We start from the raw sequence: 18,596 nt of genomic DNA on the forward strand, positions 1-18,596 counted from the left end.
ATTAGGGAAGGATGGGGAAGGAAGTCGGCCGTGCCCTTTCAGAGGAACCATCCCGGCATTTGCCTGGAGTGATTTAGGGAAATCACGGAAAACCTAAATCAGGATGGCCGGACGCGGGATTGAACCGTCGCCCTCCCGATCCCCACTTAGTCCTATGTGGTATGGTTCCCACACACTTGAGCAATGATCTAGGATGAGTTGAATGATTTTTGGGTAAGCAGATTCCTTGGCAGAACTGTGTAGGTTGTACTAGCATCCTACAAATTAACAGAGATTACACTCAGATCACTGAATTTAAGCAATGCCAGTGTGGCCCTTTTGCCAATGTGGCAAAGAGGTGTTGGTGAAAAGTCCCTGATCAGCAGTTGTTGCAGCAGTGTCCTGGATTAAATTCCAAACCTCTCCACAGTGTCCCATGAATTGAGGACATGTGATGCTACTGACACTGATCCATCCACTGGATTCAGTGGCTGCTTTGGGAAACAACATGCCCAATTATGTGGCTCAATCTGTCCTTTGGGGTCTTACAACTAACCACACCATGTGACTTTACTTTTATTGAGATCTACCATCTGCTTTACCTATGACTGAGCCTAAGTGATCATTACATTGCATATCCTGTACAGACTGTTATTGTATTTGTACGCTTTACAGACTCCAACTGTGTGTCACTGACATTATAGTCAGAAATGTTTATACATTTTGGGAAGTGTATAATATTACATTTCTCAATATGGAACTCAAGTTTTGTATCACTGCATCACTTGGAAATCTTATCAACATCTGACAGAATGTGCATGTGGCTTTTCCATAATAGTACCTCATTACAGATAATTACATCATCTGAAAAAGTCAGAGGTTACTGTTAAAACTGTCTGTCATGTCATTAATATACAACATGAACAGCATGAGTCTCAACACACCTACCTAGGGTGAACCTAGAGTTACTTCTACATCTGTCAATGACTGACCATCCAAGGTAGCATGCTGCATCCTCTATCTACACCTTCATCTATGTCTATACCCCACAAGCTGCCTAACGGTTTGTGGTGGAATGTTATTCTGGTACCACTATTTTTCCTTTCATTCCTGTTCTGATCAAGAATGGTGTGCACGAATTATGATTGCTGTTAAAGCTGCTTATGATGTCTCATGTATCTGATTTGCTCTTCATGATCATTTCATGAAACATACATGGGAGGAAGAAGTATGTTGCTCAACTCTTCTTGGAATTTATGCTCTAAAAATTTCAACAGAGCACCTCCTTGTGATGCACAATGCTTCTCTCATAACATCTGTCACTGGAGTTTGTTGAACATCGCTTTAACCTTCTTGTGCTGAGTAAGCAATCTCCTGATGAAATGTTTGGGTCTTGGTAGGATCTTCTTGCTCTCTTCCATTAATCCTATTTGGTAAGGGTCCAAGACTAAGGAACAGTATTCAGCAATTGACCAAATGAGTGTTGTGTGAGCCACTTCTTTTGTTCATGGAACATAGCAAGATGGCATCTTGTATGGAAGTACTTATGAACTGCTCTGTGAAAAGTAAACTCCGTGCGTCTGTAAAGTGTATATTGTGCAGTGGAATTGTTCGTAAAGGGATCAGAATTTGTTCTACATTCCAAAAATGGTACCATACAGAATGTTTCGGCATTAGTACCTTTAATAACTCTATTTGCGAGTATGGTGGTGTGTTGTCATGCAACGGTCATCAGGCGGCAGTCAAAATGTTTACCGAGGGACAAAATAAAAGTGTTTGGACTTCTCTGCAACATGATATGGAAATGTGTGAATGGTATTCAGATATATTAAAAAATATGATGAAAACCCTTCATAGTAATTACGACAATATGAGAGACAATAACAACTGTGAATATGTTAATACAAACAACTGTGACTATGTTATGCATTGTAAACTGTGTGTAAACACATTCCATACAGTAGTAAACAGTCATCTCGGTGCACGTGAAACAGAAATAAGTGCATGGAAGACTGAAACATATACTGAAAGCAGTACAAACATACATGCGCAAGTGACCACAATGTTAAGTATGCAGAATGTGAAGAAGACAATAACACCTAAAGGTACTGTAAACTGTGTACATAAACAGGTTCAAATAACTTTGCAAGCTCCCAGATATAATGTGACTATACACTCTGATAGCCATGGATGTGGCCTTGTTGAAATCTCATGTGATGATTATTGTGTAAATGCTTCTTCCGTTGTAAAACCAAGGGCACCCATCGTGGAAATCACACGAAACATAAATGATGGAAAATTCTCCAGTTCGAGTCAATACGCCATCATAATTTGGGGTGCTAATGATGTGTATATGAACGAGTTATCCAAAGCCACTAAAAATTTGAAAAATACTTTGAGCACTGCAAGAAGAATACCAGCAAATTATTGTTGTTGGAATTCCACATAGACACGACCTTATGAATGCTTCTATCATGAATAAAGAGATCACTAAGGCCAATCGACAGTTTGAGAAGATCTGCAAAGCATTCCAGAATTCACATTTCCTGTCTATAGGTTCCCTGGAGAGAGAACATTTCACACAGCATGGTCTACATCTTAACAGCAAGGGAAGAACACTACTAGGATGGAAAATTCAAAACTTACTTCACTCATTAAACAGATGCATGAACAGTGAACCTTTTGCTGTTCTGCCTCTGATAGACCAGTCCACAGTATCTTCTGCAATACAAAAATTGTCATCAGAAATGGAACAGGCTATACCAGTGGTATCAGCAACAACAGTATCTACTACACCTCCAGAAGCTTTAGAAACCACCTGCCCCTTGAGCAAAAGAGGAGTGTCTCCACCAGGCCATCTGAAGGATTTTTTATTCAAGACAGGCAGCAACCAAACAACAAGGTGGTGAGCAGTGTGAGGGATTCAAAAGACAACATATCATTAGCTATATTATATCAAAATTTTCAAGGTCTAATTAGTAAGATTGCTGAACTAGATGTGCTTTTGATGGATCAATTAAAGGATATTTCAGTTTTATGTATAAGTGAGCACTGGGTAAAAGAAAACCAAGCATGTACAGCCAGAATAACAGGATTCGAAATAATCACTAGTTCTCGTAGAGAGAATTTTAAAGGGGGAGGAACATGTATGTATGTGAAGCAAGGAATTGAATGTAATGAAATTAAATTCAGTAAGATAAAAAACATTGAAAAAGAGTTCGAATACAGTTTGTGCAAACTTATAGAACCCAAAATAATTATTGTGTGCATATATCGTTCCCCATCAGGGAACTTTATGACGTTTTTAGACAGTGTTGAAAGACTTTTTAGTGAATTAAGACCTTTTTAAAGAGAGCATTATTGTACTTGGTGATTTCAATGTCAACTTTAAAATGAACTGTCAAGAAGTATCAAAACTAAACAATTTGTTATATTCACAAAATTTAGCACCATCTCTCCATGAATGCACTAGATATGGAAAATACTCTGAAACGATAATAGATCAAATATTTTTTGACTTGCAAAAGCTAGATCATGTTATTGAAGTAACTGACACAGGGTTCTTGGACCACAAAGCAATAAAACTCTATATAAATAATGTACTGGGCACAAATTCTAGAATACGTGAGAAATATATCAACTGAAGATGTATCAATGAGGAAAATATTAGGGTTTTTAATTATTTATTAAAAAACTCAGACTGGCATTTAGACAAACTTGACACTGTGGATATTAAATTTGAGTCATTTTTAACTTGTTATAAACATAACTATGAAATTGCATTCCCTCTTAAGAAAATTAAAATAAAAAGCTAGCCTAATACTTGGGTAACACATGGGATACGTAATTCTGGAGAGTGACTTAGAAAGCTAAGTAAATCAGCCAGGCTAAATCCAGCTCTGAAACAGTATGTCAACTGTTACAAAAAATTGTACAGGAAAGTCATTAATGCAGCAAAAAAGTTCCATAATGACTCATACATCAGTAGAAGCAAGGGTAACAAGAAAATGAAATCAGTTTCGAATTTGGTAAATACAACTGTAGGCAGAAGTAAAGTAAGAGACAGCAGCTTTCTTATTAAAAGTGAGGACAAAACTATAAGTGAGCCTTTACATATTGCCAATATATTCAACCCTCATTATGCAAGTATTGTACAAAGCCTCATAAAAACCCAAAGACAAACAAAGATTAAACATAACATCTCCACAAATCCTAAAACTGTGTTCTTATACCCTGTAAGTGTACAAGAAGTACAGAATGCAATCAACAAACTAAAAAAAAATTGTCTTGTGGCACTGATAGCACTCCAGATAAAGTACTTAAACACAGTGTAAATATTGTTCATCCCCTTGTAGACATAATTAATGCCTCTTTCAGCACTGGCACTTTCCCTAAAGAACTAAAGCTGTCAATAATAAAACCATTATATAAAAATGGTGATCCTCATGATGTAAAAAAACTTCAGACCCATATCCTAGATATCCTGTTTCTCAAAAGTTATTGAAAGAATAATGCATGAAAGACTCTCCGCTTTGCTGAACACAAGTAGAATATTAGTCAGCGACCAAATGGCTTCAGAAAAAATAGGTCAACTGAAACAGCTGTATATAATTTTCTAAAACTTCTCCTTATCTCTATAGATCATAATGAAGTAAACTGTGGGGTGTTTTTAAATTTATCAAAGGCATTTGATGTTATTGATCATGAATTATTGCTTGAGATACTATATTGCTATGGTGTATGTGGTACTGTTCACAGCTGGTTTAAATCATACCTGTCAGATAGATACCAGAAAGTAGAAATAGTTCATGAAGGAACCTCTTACTTTTCAGAATATAAGAAAGTTAGTAATAGAGTGCCACAAGGTTCTGTGCTGGGACCCCTCTTGTTCTTGATTTTCATAAATGACCTACCAAACTGTTTAACACTAGCTAATGCTGTATTGTATGCAGATGATGCAAGTCTTTTTATTAAAGCTCAAAATGAGACTGACTTGCAACACAAAGTAGAAATAACAAAAGAAGAAACAGGAAAATGGTTTAGAGATAACTGTTTATTTGTAAATGAGAAGAAAAAAACATTATGCCTGAATTTCAGCCATGTATTGAATAAAGTAAAGCCCAATATAGTTTTCAAACTTGGTGAACAGAAGATTTTACAAACTTCAAACACAACATTTTATGTATCTGGTTGGACGAGCATCTAAAGTGGGATAGACATATTGAAATGCTCAATAAAAAGCTAAGTAAATGCTGCTATATACTCAGAATGCTGAAAAACTGCTGCAGTGAAAAAACAACAATATGTGCTTATTATGCTCTTATGCATAGTCTTCAAGGCGACTCCACTGGCTGGGATGCGTCCACTGTATGGATCCTGACAGATTACCACGTGAGGTGATGCTTGGAGAGATCTCTATAGCCAAAAGACCTGTAGGAAGTCCTGTATTGAGGTTCAAGGACTCCTGTAAATGAGATATGGAGAGCTTTGGAATCGACACAAGCAGATGGAAGGCACGGGCTAGGATGAGACCAGAGTGGCGTGATGATATATCATATGGAATGTCAAAGCATGATGAAGGCTTGTTAGACAGATTAAGGCAGAAAAATCTTCGCAATGCTACCACTGTCCCTGCCTCAGCAGCCAGATACACTTGTGACAATTGCGGCAAGAGATGCCGTGCTGCCATTGGCTTGACAAGTCATATCAAAAAATGCAACCCATCAACACACAGACACAGCAACAATCATCTACCAAGATGTCGTGGCCATGGTGTCTTATTTTGGGGTAATTCAAGTATGGCAAATCGGTCATTCATTATTCAGAAACGAGCATTAAGAATAATGAAAGGGGCTGCTTCAAGAGAGCCCTGCAGGGAAATTTTCAAAGAATTAAAAATAATGTCACTTCCATCTTTATATATCTAGGAAAGTATTTGCTTTTTCAAATCTCTCCCCCAATTTTCTTCCTTAAATAGTGAGTGCCATGACTACCCAACAAGACACAGGAATGATTTCCACAGAGAAACACACAAAACGGCCCAATATCACAAAAGTGCAATATATCACCCCAAAATCCTTTTTAGTGCTCTTCCCTTAAGCATCAAACAGATAGAAAAGTTTTAAATTTTTAAAAATGAGCTTAAAAAATGTTATTAAGAGAATGTTTTTACAGTGTTACAGAGTACATGGATTTCCAGAACATAGTGACATAGTGGTCAATGATAATGATAATTCATATTTGAACAAATGTATGAAAATAGTCTGCCTGTACACACTATAATTAATTAATAATTGTTTGTTCTGTTATTCTCTACTATAGTGGTCAATGATAATGATAAGTCATATCTGAAAAACAAATGTATGAAAATAGTATGCACTATAAATAATTAATTATTGTTTGTTTTGTTATTCTCTACTATACGCTGCATGAGATAAATATTTATATATGTTTTACCACCGTAGTAGGCCTATGTTATTAATTTACTGTATAATTACAAACTCATATAATGTAACATGACAACTCCTATATCATTGTATTTGTATAAGATAAAATGGATGCTCAATAAATAACAAAATAACAAATGAATTAAATTTCATTAAGATCTTTCCAATGAATTTCAATATGGCATGTACTTTTCCTACTCTTTGTTTTATGTGCTCATTCCACTTAGATCACTCTTGATGGTTACTCATAAGTATTTTACTGTAGTTACTGTTTACAGTGATTTCTCACCAATAGTGTAATAGAATAGAATGTGATCTATTCACTATTTTGTGTGCAGTATGCTACATTCATTTACATTACTTTCAACTGCCAGTCTCTGCACCACTCACTGATTCTCTGTAGGTCTTCCTGCATTTCATTACAATCCTATGGCATTGCAACTGTTCTACAGACAACATCATCATTTGCAATAGCCTCATGGAGCCTTCAACATTATCCAGTAGATCATTAATATAAACTGCAAATAGAAGGAGCCCTACAACACTTATCTGGGACAGTCCCAAAATTACCTATACATCTGATGAAAAGCTCTCTGATTCCCAGTATGGTAAGGTCTTATGGGACCAAACTGCTGAGGTCATCAGCCTCTGATTTCCAGCAAGTTGGCAACATTATGGCAAGACTACCTTTTGGTGAATGTTGTACTCATCATCATCTGGCTATGTTGAGATTCCAATGAGTGTAAGGCTCATCATCTGGCTTTGCTGATACACAGTATTCAATGTGAGTACATCATGGATGAACAGGCAAGCTGAATTTTGCAAGATTCAAGTTTGCAGAGCCCATGTCGGTTTCTATAGAAGACTTTTCTTCTTCAAAAACATCATGATGTGTGAGCAAGAAACATGTTCCATAAATCTATAATAGATCAAAATTAATGATAAGGGCCTATAATTATATGTGTCTGTCCAATGATATCTTGAAAACTGGAATGACCTGTGCATTTTTCCAAATTCTAGGGACCCTTTGTTGCTCTAGTGTCCTATAAAAAAAAAATAATGCTAGAAGGGGGCAAATTTATTTCACATAATTACTGTAGAATCTTACAGGTACATCATCCAGTCCAGTTGCCTTCCCATTGTTGTGCAGTTCTAGTTGATTTAGTGTTCTGCGATCACTTATCTCAGTAGCTTCCATTTCACCATTTAAGAAATAACTCAAAGAAGAAACTGTGTTGTGATATTCCATGGTGAAACAATTTCAGATGACTGAATTCAGTATTTAAGCCTTCACTCTCTTATTTTCTGTTTTGATGCCAGTATTTCCCCTGAGCATCTGAAAAATTCTAATGCTGCCAATTTTATTTTCATGTAAATGAATTGGTAAGTTTCAAGGCATGCGCCATAAGAACAATATTTTCTAGGTGACACAAAAAACTTATTATATCCCAGAGGATTGAAAGTTACCACTCAATATATGAATAAAAACTATGTAATCCTGATTCCAGTTAGTGTGAGGGGAGGGTGTGGGAGCAAGTGCTGACACTTATGACTGTGCTGTCCATTATTTCTGGTCTCAGTCCATAATTGCAAGAGTAATTGCTGTCTTTTAGGTGATTGAAACACCTCGTATAGTTGGGGATATATGGTCTTACTTTCAGTCTTATAAATTCATCTTTGGTGCAATCTGCCAAAATTGGCAAATCAAATGTCACAGTAAATTATTCCACTTTTCTAATATTTCAGTTTCCTGATACATTAAATTTCAGATTTCAATGACCCCTTCACCATCCCAACCCTCCTTAAGCTCTGTAGATTCTACAGGCATGATGTCACTGCATGATACTAACCTTTGACTGAAGTTAAGGATACGGCACTGTTCCACTACAATGGAGAATTCATCCAACTGTTTTCACTTCAAGGGGTTGGTAACTTTCTATGTGTCATTGTTTCTATCAGAAATAATCCAGTGCATGGTTGCTCAAGAGATTTTAGGGTCCCAGCCAGACATTCAAGGCTGCTATGGATATGGATATACATTACTCTCTTCTTATTATGAAAAGATATTTTGACGCACTGGGCATACCCTATTGTGATACAGAGCTTTCAGTTGGGAGGATTCCTTCACAGGAGGACTATCCTACCCAGCTCTCTTTGTTGGACGTTGTTTATATTGCCCAAATTGCCACCCAAATCACTGGAAGTGGTATTTTGGGAAATCATGGATGTCATGGCGTTCCCACAAGCAGTTGGGGGTTTAAAAGTCCACCCTGAGTACCACTGACTCAGGTAAGTCACACACAACTGAAGTGTGACAGGTTCCCCAGAGTCTGCCCACTAACAACTATATAGCATTAACAGTCGTCCACTTCATCAGCATGTGACACACATTGAGGTTGAGGGTTTTTTATAGAAGTTTCTACCATCCTGATGATCCAGGCACTTAAACCAAACAATCTGTTCCTTATGACACACAGTGTTCCATCACAGCACTGTACCATGGAGACTGAAGCATGCCCAGAGCTTTCAAATACAGAGGACTTTCTGCATATTTATCTTCAGCACCTGACAACTCATTTGTTACTAGGGAGGTTGGTGAAGAGTAGTACATTTGATGCACATAGCTGGCCATTCTACCCTTATCCTACCCCTTCAGAATCCTCCTCATTCTAGCTGTTTCTTAATTAGCACATACACAATGACACATTAAAAATGTGACACTTTTAGATGAAAGCACGGGATTCAATTGCTTAACATAATTTTGAAATCATTTTTGCCACTAAACATAGGACATATTTCAAAAGAAATCTTTATTGTTTTCATTAGTTATATAGTAAATTACATTCACGCATTTGCTGAATTGGTTGGTTGGTTGGATTAAAAGAGGGGGAAAGGGACCAAACTATGAGGTCATCAGTTACTTGTTCTGAATAAAACAATGCCACAAGTGTGAGAATAAAATAAATGAGATTTACAACTCAAAATGGAATGAAAGGAAAAATCACAAGAACGATGAAGGGCAACAAACATGTAAATGGACAAAAGAGGACAAGAAAACCACAGAAACACAAGACATGGGAAGAAGAGATTAAAACAACAAAGCAGGTTACCATGGCTGACTGACCATGAGAATAAAAAAGGAAAAGCCAGCCACTCTGCAACACATTAAAACCTCCACCCTAGAAGCACTAGGGTGCAGTACACAGAGGGACAAAGTACATGCGGTAAAACTTAGATCAAATGATAAAACCCATCCTCACGAATAAAACATAAACTAAATCAACCAATGAGGCATTGTCAGACAAAATTAGAGGCAATGAGTCCTGTAACCCAAGATTTCGTCACTGGGCAGTCAAAGTGGGACAGTGCACCAGAATACAGGCAATTGTCAACCAGGCACTGCACCGACATTCAGGTGGGTCTTCATGGTACAGGAGGTAACCGTGGGTTGCCCAAGCGTGGCCAATGCGGTGCCGGCAGAGGACAACTGATTCCCTGCGAGAGGCCCCATAGAAGACTTCCACAGATTCACTGTCTCCTTAATGACATGCAGTTTGTTGTGTGTACTGTTAGGCCATTCCGGTTACCAAAGCCGAAAAACCCTATGGCACAAGTCAGAATGCAGGTCAGGTTTAGAGATGCCCATCTCCAGAAGCTGTTTCCATATAGCCTGTTTGGCCAACCTGTTGGTAAGTTCATTGCCTGGGATGCTGACATGTCCTGGTGTCCACACAAACACCACTGAATGACAGGACCAGTCCAGGGCATAGATAGACTCCAGGATGGACGCTACCAAAGGATGACGAGGGTAGCACTGGTCAATAGCTTGTAGGCTGCTCAAGGAGGCAGTACACAGAAGAAACGATTCCCCAGAGCATGAACGGATATACTGGAGTGCCCAAGAGATTGCCGCTAGCTCTGCAGTGAATACAATGCAGCCATCAGGCAAGGAATTCTGCTCAAAATAGCATCTGTGGACGTAGGCGAAGCCAACATGACCATCAGCCATTGAGCTGTCAGTGTAAACCACTTCAGAGCCCCAGAACATGTCAAGATTTGAGAGGAAGTGACAGCGGAGAGCTGCAGGAGTAACTGAGTCCTTAGGGTCATGCGAAAGGTCCTGACAAATATGCGCCCTAGGTGTACACCATGGAGGTGTACGCGGATGGATCTGGATGGGAGGTGGTAAAGGGAAGGACTCCAGTTCAGACAGAAGGTTCAAATGGTTCAAATGGCTCTGAGCACTATGGGACTTAACATCTATGGTCATCAGTCCCCTAGAACTTAGAACTACTTAAATCTAACTAACCTAAGGACATCACACAACACCCAGTCATCAGACAGAAGGGATCACACGTGAACCACAATCGTTAGCCCTGACCTGGGCCGCCGATGCAGGAAATGAAGTGCCAAGGGAGGAAAAAGGAGATGGTAATTCGGATGCTCAGGAGAACTATGAATGTGTGCAACATAACTGGTGAGCAGTTGTGCACGTTGGATCTGCAATGGAGGGACTCCGGCCTCAACCAGGACACTGGTCACAGGACTCGTTCTAAACGCTCCCGTCACTAGGCAAACAGACTCCCATAGTCAAAGCGGAATTGAACAAGGGCTTTTTAGAGCTGCAGCAGAGTAGAGCAATCTGCACCCCAGTTGGTGTTGCTCAGGTGCTCAGGCAGCGGAGGGCATTGAAGTGTTGCCAGCACCTCCACTTAAGCTGACAAAGGTGAGGTAGCCAAGTCAATTGGGCCTCGAAAACCAGTCCTAAGAATCAATATGTCTCCACTACAGTGAGTGGATCATTGTGAAGGTAAAGTTATGGTTCCAGAGCAGATGAACGGCACAATGGCGACAGAAGTGCATGAGACACGACTTAGCTGCCCAAAACTGGAAGCCGTGGGCGAAAGCCCATGACTGCGCTTTATGGATGGCTCCCTGTAGGCACCGCTCAGCAACACCAGTACTGGTGGAGCAGTATGAAATGCAGAAGTCTCCTGCATACAGAGAGGGTGAGACAGACGGCCCTACAGCTACTGCTAGACCGTTAATGGCCAATAAAAATAGTGACACACTCAATAGAGAGCCCTGCAGGACCCCATTCTCCTGGTTATGGGGGGAACTATGGGAGGCACCAACTTGGACACGGAAAGTATGGAGCAACAGGAAATTCTGGATAAAAATCGGGAGTAGGCCTCAGAGACCACACCCGTATAATGTGGTAAGGATATGTTGACACCAGTTGATGTCATACGTTTTGTGTAGATAATAAAAAAAAAAAAAATTACAGCAACAAGGTGTTGGCATCTGTAAAAGGCTGTTCGGATGGCAGATTCGAGGGACACAAGATTATCAGTGGTAGAGTGCCCCTAGTGGAAGCTGCGCTGACATGGAGACAGTAGGCCATATGACTCCTAGACCCAACCCAACCGCCAACACAGCATATGTTCCAGCAGCTTACAAAGAATGTTGGTAAGGCTGATGGGTCGATAGCTATTCACTTCAAGCGGGTTTTGCCGGGATTGAGCACTGGAAAGATAGTGCTCTACCGCCATTGTGATGGAAAGACGCTATCGCACCAGATCTGGAAGGTCATGAGGAGATGGTGCTTGCAGTCAGATGAAAGATGTTTAATCATCTGACTGTGGATCTGATCTGGCCCAGGAGCAGTGTTGGGACAATGCGCAACTGCGCTGTGGAGCTCCCACTCCATAAATGGGGCATTATAGGGTTCACTGTGGCGTGTAGTGAACGAGAAGACTTTCCTTTCCATCCGCCATTTGAAGGTGCGAAAAGCTGGGGGTAGTTTTCCATTGCAGAGGCTCGAGCATAGTGCTCGGCAATCAGGTTTGTGTTGGTACATAGTATGCCATTGATGGTAACGCCAGGGACACCTGTTGGAGTCTGGTACCCAAAAAAGACGTCTGATCTTCATCCAGACTTGGGAAGGTGACATACGGTACTCAGTGGTCGACACATACCTCTCCCAACACTCCTGTTTCCTTCGTTTGATAAGCTGGTGTACACGAGCATTGAGCTGCTTTACGGCTATCAGATGCTCTAGGGAAGGAGGTCGCTTATGTCGCTGTAGAGCTCGCCAATGCTCTGTAATTGCCTCAGCGATTTCTGGAGACCACTAAGGGACTGTCTTTCGCTGAGGGCACCCTAAAGAACGAGGGATCGCGTTTTCTGCAGCAGAAACGATTATGGTAGCCACCTGCTCAATCATCACATCGGTGTTACCATGTGGGGCAGAGTCAACAGTGACAGCAGACATGAAAGATTCTCAGTCCGCCTTATGTAAACCCCATCTGGGCAGGCGTCCGTGGGCGTGACGCCAGGGCAGTGACACGAAGATGGGGAGGTGGTCACTACCACACAGGTCGTCATGTGTTCTCCAGTGGATAGATGGGGACTTCCTGGACTGCTAATTGCTAAATCAATGGCCGAGTAACTACCTCGCGCCACACTGAAATGTGTGGCAGCCCCAGTATTTAAGAGGCAGAGTTCGAACTGAGACAGAAATGTTTTCGACATCTTTGCCTTGGCCAGTAAGTACGGTGTCTCCCCAAAAGGGGTTATGGGCGTTAAAATCTCCCAAAAATAGGAAAGGTTTAGGGAGTTAATCAATCAGTGCAGCTAATACATTCAGGGGTACTGTACCATCTGGAGGAAGATACACATTGCAGACAGTTATTTCCTATGTCGTCCGTTTTCTGAAAGCCACAGCTTCAAGAGGGGTTTGAAGGGGCACAGTTTCACTACAGACTGAGTTTAGGACATAAACGCAAACGCCACCTGACACTTGATTATAGTCGCTATGGTTCCTGTAATATCCCTTATAGCCTTAGAGGGCAGGGGTCCACATTGCCAGAAACCAGGTGTTCTGGAGGGCAATGCAGAAAGCAGGTGTAAAGCTTAGCAGTTGCCATAGCTCATCCAGGCAGTGGAAAAAACCGCCGCAACTCCACTGGAGCATGACATCATCGTGAGACTGGGAAGGCGTGGAACATTCAATGAGGCAGTTTATGCCTCAGGGTCACCTGCTGCCTCTGACTTTTTTCCTGAGCAGTCTATATCCATTGTGCCTGAGGATCCGGCAAGATCCAGGTCCTCAGCAGACGCCAGAATCTCCACCCCATCCTCAGATGCAGAGCTTGTAGGTAGTGGTGGTGTGGGTGCCACCGCAAGTTCCTTGTTCTTAGGGGTCTTCTTTTTCTATTGCTCGTGCTGTTCCTTGGATTTCCCTCGCTGGGAGGACTTCACTAAATCAGTCTCCAGGACTGAGGATAAGCGTGAAGCCCGACGACCAGCTGCTTTTGGGCTCTTCAGCCGCTGGTGGGCGTCATCGTTCCCATTAGCAGAAACCTGGGAAGGGAGAGACCCATGGGACCCCTTCCTGGCGAGAGGAGCCAAAGAAGACTTACGCTTCTCTGGCTAGGAATTGGGGACTAGTGTCCCCGATGGTTGCGGGGCAGTGCTCCCAAGGTGGGGAGCACCAGGGGGGAAGTGCCTCCCACCATCAATGGGGCAGGAGTAGCCTTCTGGCTCTGAAAGCCGACTGTAATTCGTGGAACTGATGGGGCTACAACTATTCTCATAGCGGCGGCATATGAGGAGGTCATAGCCACAGGATGTGGGCGCTCAAATTTCCTCTTAACCTCAGTGTAGGTCAGTCAATCCAGGGTCTTATATTCCATGATTTTCCTCTCTTCCTTTAAAATCCTGCAGTCTGGCGAGCAAGGCGAATGACCCTCTCTGCAGTTGACACAGATGAGAGACAGGGCACACCGAGTATTGGGATGCAACAGACGTCCACAATCTCAACAGGTGGGGCTGGAAGTACAACGGGAAGACATATGGCCGAACTTCCAGCACTTAACACTGCATCAGGGAAGGGATATATGGCTTGACGTCACAGCGGTAGACAATCACCTTGACCTTCACAGGCAATGTATCACCCTCGAAGGCCAAGATGAAAGCACCAGTGGCAACCTGGTTATCCCTCTGACCCCAATGGATGCACCAGATGCCGCTCTAAATTGGCACACAACTCATCGCTAGACTGCAAAATGTCCTTGTGGAATATAATACCCTGGACCATACTGAAGCTCTTACAAGGTGTGATGGTAACAGAAACATCCCTCAACTTGCCGCAAGTGAGTAATGCCTGTGACTGGACAGAGGTTGCTGTTTTTATCAGAACTGACCCAGAGCTCATTTTGGACAAGCTGTCCACCTCCTCAGTCTTGTACTCCAAATACTCCACAAAAAACTGAGGCTTCATGGACATGAAAGATTCCCCATCAAATCTGATACATATGAGGTACTGGGGCGAATAAACTTCACTGCCATCCTTAGCCTGGCATTCCTCCCATGGTGTGGCCAGGGACGGGAATGACTTGGGGTCATATTTCTTAACATTAAAGTTAGACTTTGCCTGCTTAGAGACTGCTGGCAGTGGACCACCAGTAAGAGATCATGTACTACGCTTCATGGCATGTCATCTGCCCTGATGCCACCCACTCTGACCAGGGTCCCTGCACACTGGTGCCAATCAGCCACAGAAAATGCCACCTGGGAGGATGGCCATTGCCGGGAGTCCCAATGCCCCAGGGTGACGGGCATCTACTCCTTGGCATACGTGGGTAGTTAACGGCACCGGCATCAGCAGAGTGATCCCTGTGTTGTCAGGGGGCTACAACCAACAGGGTACATGGCGGCCCCACCACAACAGACTGGCTACCATGCTGGATATGAGGTGCAAAAAAGACCACGATCATCGTCGGCACAGAAAGTGACACTGCATAGTGCATGGTGGAAAATGCATCCAGGAAGGTGTCCTCATTCAAGAGATGGAGAACGGGTAGGACTGCAATGTGACGACAAGAAAGTGGGCTGAAGATCTCAATCCATGATGCACCATGTAAGGCACCCTTCACCAATTGTCTCAATCTTCGGGAAAATTTTGAAAAATTGAGGTCAAACCCTACAGGGGACCATCACATAAAGGCTGAAACATGTGGGACTCCTTTTAGTCGCTTCTTACGACAGGCAGGAATACCTCAGGCCTGGGACTGTATTTCACTTTTGTGTACATGGCCACACCTGGCAAGATGACTAAAAGAACAGGATAACATCACTACTGTCTTAAATTGAAAGGGCTATAAATGATGAGTCATATGTAGCAAATGCATTTAATAATCATTTCTTAAATGTAGTAGAAAATATAAGGACAAACAGTCAAAGAGAAGAAGCACAGCAGTACAATGAAAAAGCAACTGTGATAAAATTCAGTCATATGACTTATCATCAACTTCTCCCTATGCAATCAAGGAAATTATATAGTCCCTCATAAATGAAAGCTCCTCTGGATTTGATGGTGTTTCCAATGGAGAAATTGAAATATGCAATTATTAAACCCCGCTATAAGAAAGGTGCCAGGAGAGATGTCAATGACTACTGACTTGTTTCACTGCTGATAATTTTCTAAAACTTTTTAGTTGGTGATGTATCCTAGAACACATTAGCAACAATAATATTCTCAGTAGTTTTGATCTCACAAGAACTACTCTCCTGAGAATGCCATTTACACATTTACAAGCATTAAATAACAAAACTGCACTGGCTGCTCTCTTCTGTGATCTAAGGTATTTGATTGCGTGAACAAGGTAAATTGTTCTTTTTGTTGGAAGGCAGAGGGTGGGAGGTAATGGGCAGAAGGGGAAGGATAAAGAGATGGATTGGAGGAGATGGATAGGGAAAGGGAGCTGGAGGAGATCAGTAGGGAGCAGGAGGTGGATAGTGAGAGGGGAAGAGCGGGACAAGAGGATATATATATATATATATATATATATATATATATATATATATATATATATATATATATAGAGAGAGAGAGAGAGAGAGAGAGAGAGAGAGAGAGAGAGAGAGAAGTACAAAATATAGAGGGAGAGGGAGGAGGAAGATGTGGACAGAGACAGGGGAAGCACAAATGGCCAGAGAGAAGGTGAGGGGGAGGAATGCAGAAGTCTTGGGCAAGGCATAGAAGGGTAGTGATTGAGTGCAATAGAAAGGGAGGGGGGGGGAGAAGATGGACAGAGACAGGGAGAAGAGAATGTTTGCTTATATACATGGCATCGTCAAACAGATTCGTACGCTGCCAATACGGTTGGCACACAACATGTCATCTGAGACTTCATGGTAACAGGTCTGCAGGGCAACAATTTCAATGTATTTGTGGCATCAAGGTAAATCAGAAGTAGGGGTGAAGTTTTATAACCATTATTTGAAAACAGTTAGAAAAAGTGCTTAAAACTACACCCTCCAGCCTGAATGCAAGCCATACAACGATGCTGGAATGACTGTCATGCTCTTTCAGATACTCTTGGCAAAATGGAAATTGCATTGGAGGCTGCCATAATGTGTGCTATCAGCTCTTCATCAGTCTCAATGGGTGTTTCATAGACAACATATTTCAGGTGGCCTCAGAAGAAAAAATCAGTGGGCATCAAGTTGGAGGAATGTGCAAGCCATGCCCTTGGCACACTTCATCCTATCCACATCTCACCAAAGGTTTCATCCACATGCATTCACACTGCATGTGTGAAATGTGCAGGTGCACCATTGTGTTGGTACCACATTTGTTGTCGCACGTTGAGCAGAACATGTTCCAACAACTCTGGCAGAGTTTCTCATAGAAAGAATAAGTCTCTATTTGCATTCAGTAAGTAAGGGAAAATGGCAGTGACTACAAGTTCCCAGCTCAGTAAATGTGGGCTCAACAAGCCAATGAAGGCTAAGTGCCTGAGGTATTCACCATTTACAATGACCAATAGGGCATATGGGTGGCTTTACTGAGAATAACATATATGTGACTAGCCTTACCCCCAGTGGCAAAACAAGTTACAAGAACTGATGTCTGACGGAGGGGAAAAAAACAGGATTGGGGATATGCTGGCATATCCAAAGCACCAGTTAATCCTTTTGCGGAACAAGTGGTATGAGAACAAAAAATGTTCACTGTAGTAACTTTTAGACCTCTAACCAAATGCCTTTTACCTTGGAATTCTTGAGGTCTATTTTTTTTATCTGCGCATCCACTTGCTTTTTGTTTTACTGGTGTCCCTATTTACCATTCAGCAATCTACAATATGTCGTCCATTAGTCAGTGTGAAGTGGTCAATCCCCTGTGTCATACTATAATAATTATAAATGTGGTTTGAGTATGCGGGAAAAGATTTTCATTGTATTGATTATGTCTTTCTTGCAGCAACTGATGAAACTTAAAATACGTCTCTAGTGTATCTCATTTTGCACAAGTTATTGCAGCTGCTATAAGGGAGTCAGTTTTTCTGTGCAGTAATTGATGTTTCGCTGACATATATTTATGAGAGAGTTTGAAAATTGTAAGCAGGCTGTATTGTAAGACTGAGTCACTAATAAAAAGTTCTTTAATGAATGTGTTGTGATAACTGAAAATTTATGCTACAATGGGAATCAAATCATGATACTAAGCTTTTCAGTGAGAAGTCATATGAGCCATTAGGATAAATGTGTATGCGTAAAGGCTTGACTCATACTAATTGTCAGTAATATTTCACTTATGATTTCTGAGCAATAATTCCAGAGGCTTACTCTGTAACATGGAGTGTATCTCAAATGAATTAAATTAAATTAAAAGATCAGTGGGGATAAGAGCAACAAAGATACAGTGACATGAAATGGTGTCTTTGGAAACCTTTCAGGTATGCCAAACCCACAATGTAATGAATATGCAGTGCTAAATGAAAATTTGTGGCAGATCCCTACTCAAACCTAGATTTCCTGCTTTGGTTGCCCTAAACACTAGGGTATATGAGAATGCCTTCTGACACCAACATTCACTTTATTACTTTAGGTTCATTTCATATGTATCCCTTGTGTCAGGGTGAGCATTGGTCCCCTACCACCTCTGTTTCCCTAGCAGTGCCATTCCCACATACCCTGTGCAAGAACCTGTCATATTACCAGAATGAATTTTCACTCTCCAGCAGAGTGTTCACTGATCTGAAACTCCTGGCAGACTAAAACTGTGCCGGACTGAGACTCGAAAATGGGACCTTTGTCTTTGGCAAAAAAGTACTTTACTGACTGAGCTACCCCCTGCAGAAGTGGAGCTGTGAAGCCGGTCAT

The sequence above is a fragment of the Schistocerca nitens genome, chromosome 3 (genome assembly GCF_023898315.1).
Source record: "Schistocerca nitens isolate TAMUIC-IGC-003100 chromosome 3, iqSchNite1.1, whole genome shotgun sequence".
NCBI classification, from domain to species: domain Eukaryota; kingdom Metazoa; phylum Arthropoda; class Insecta; order Orthoptera; family Acrididae; genus Schistocerca; species Schistocerca nitens.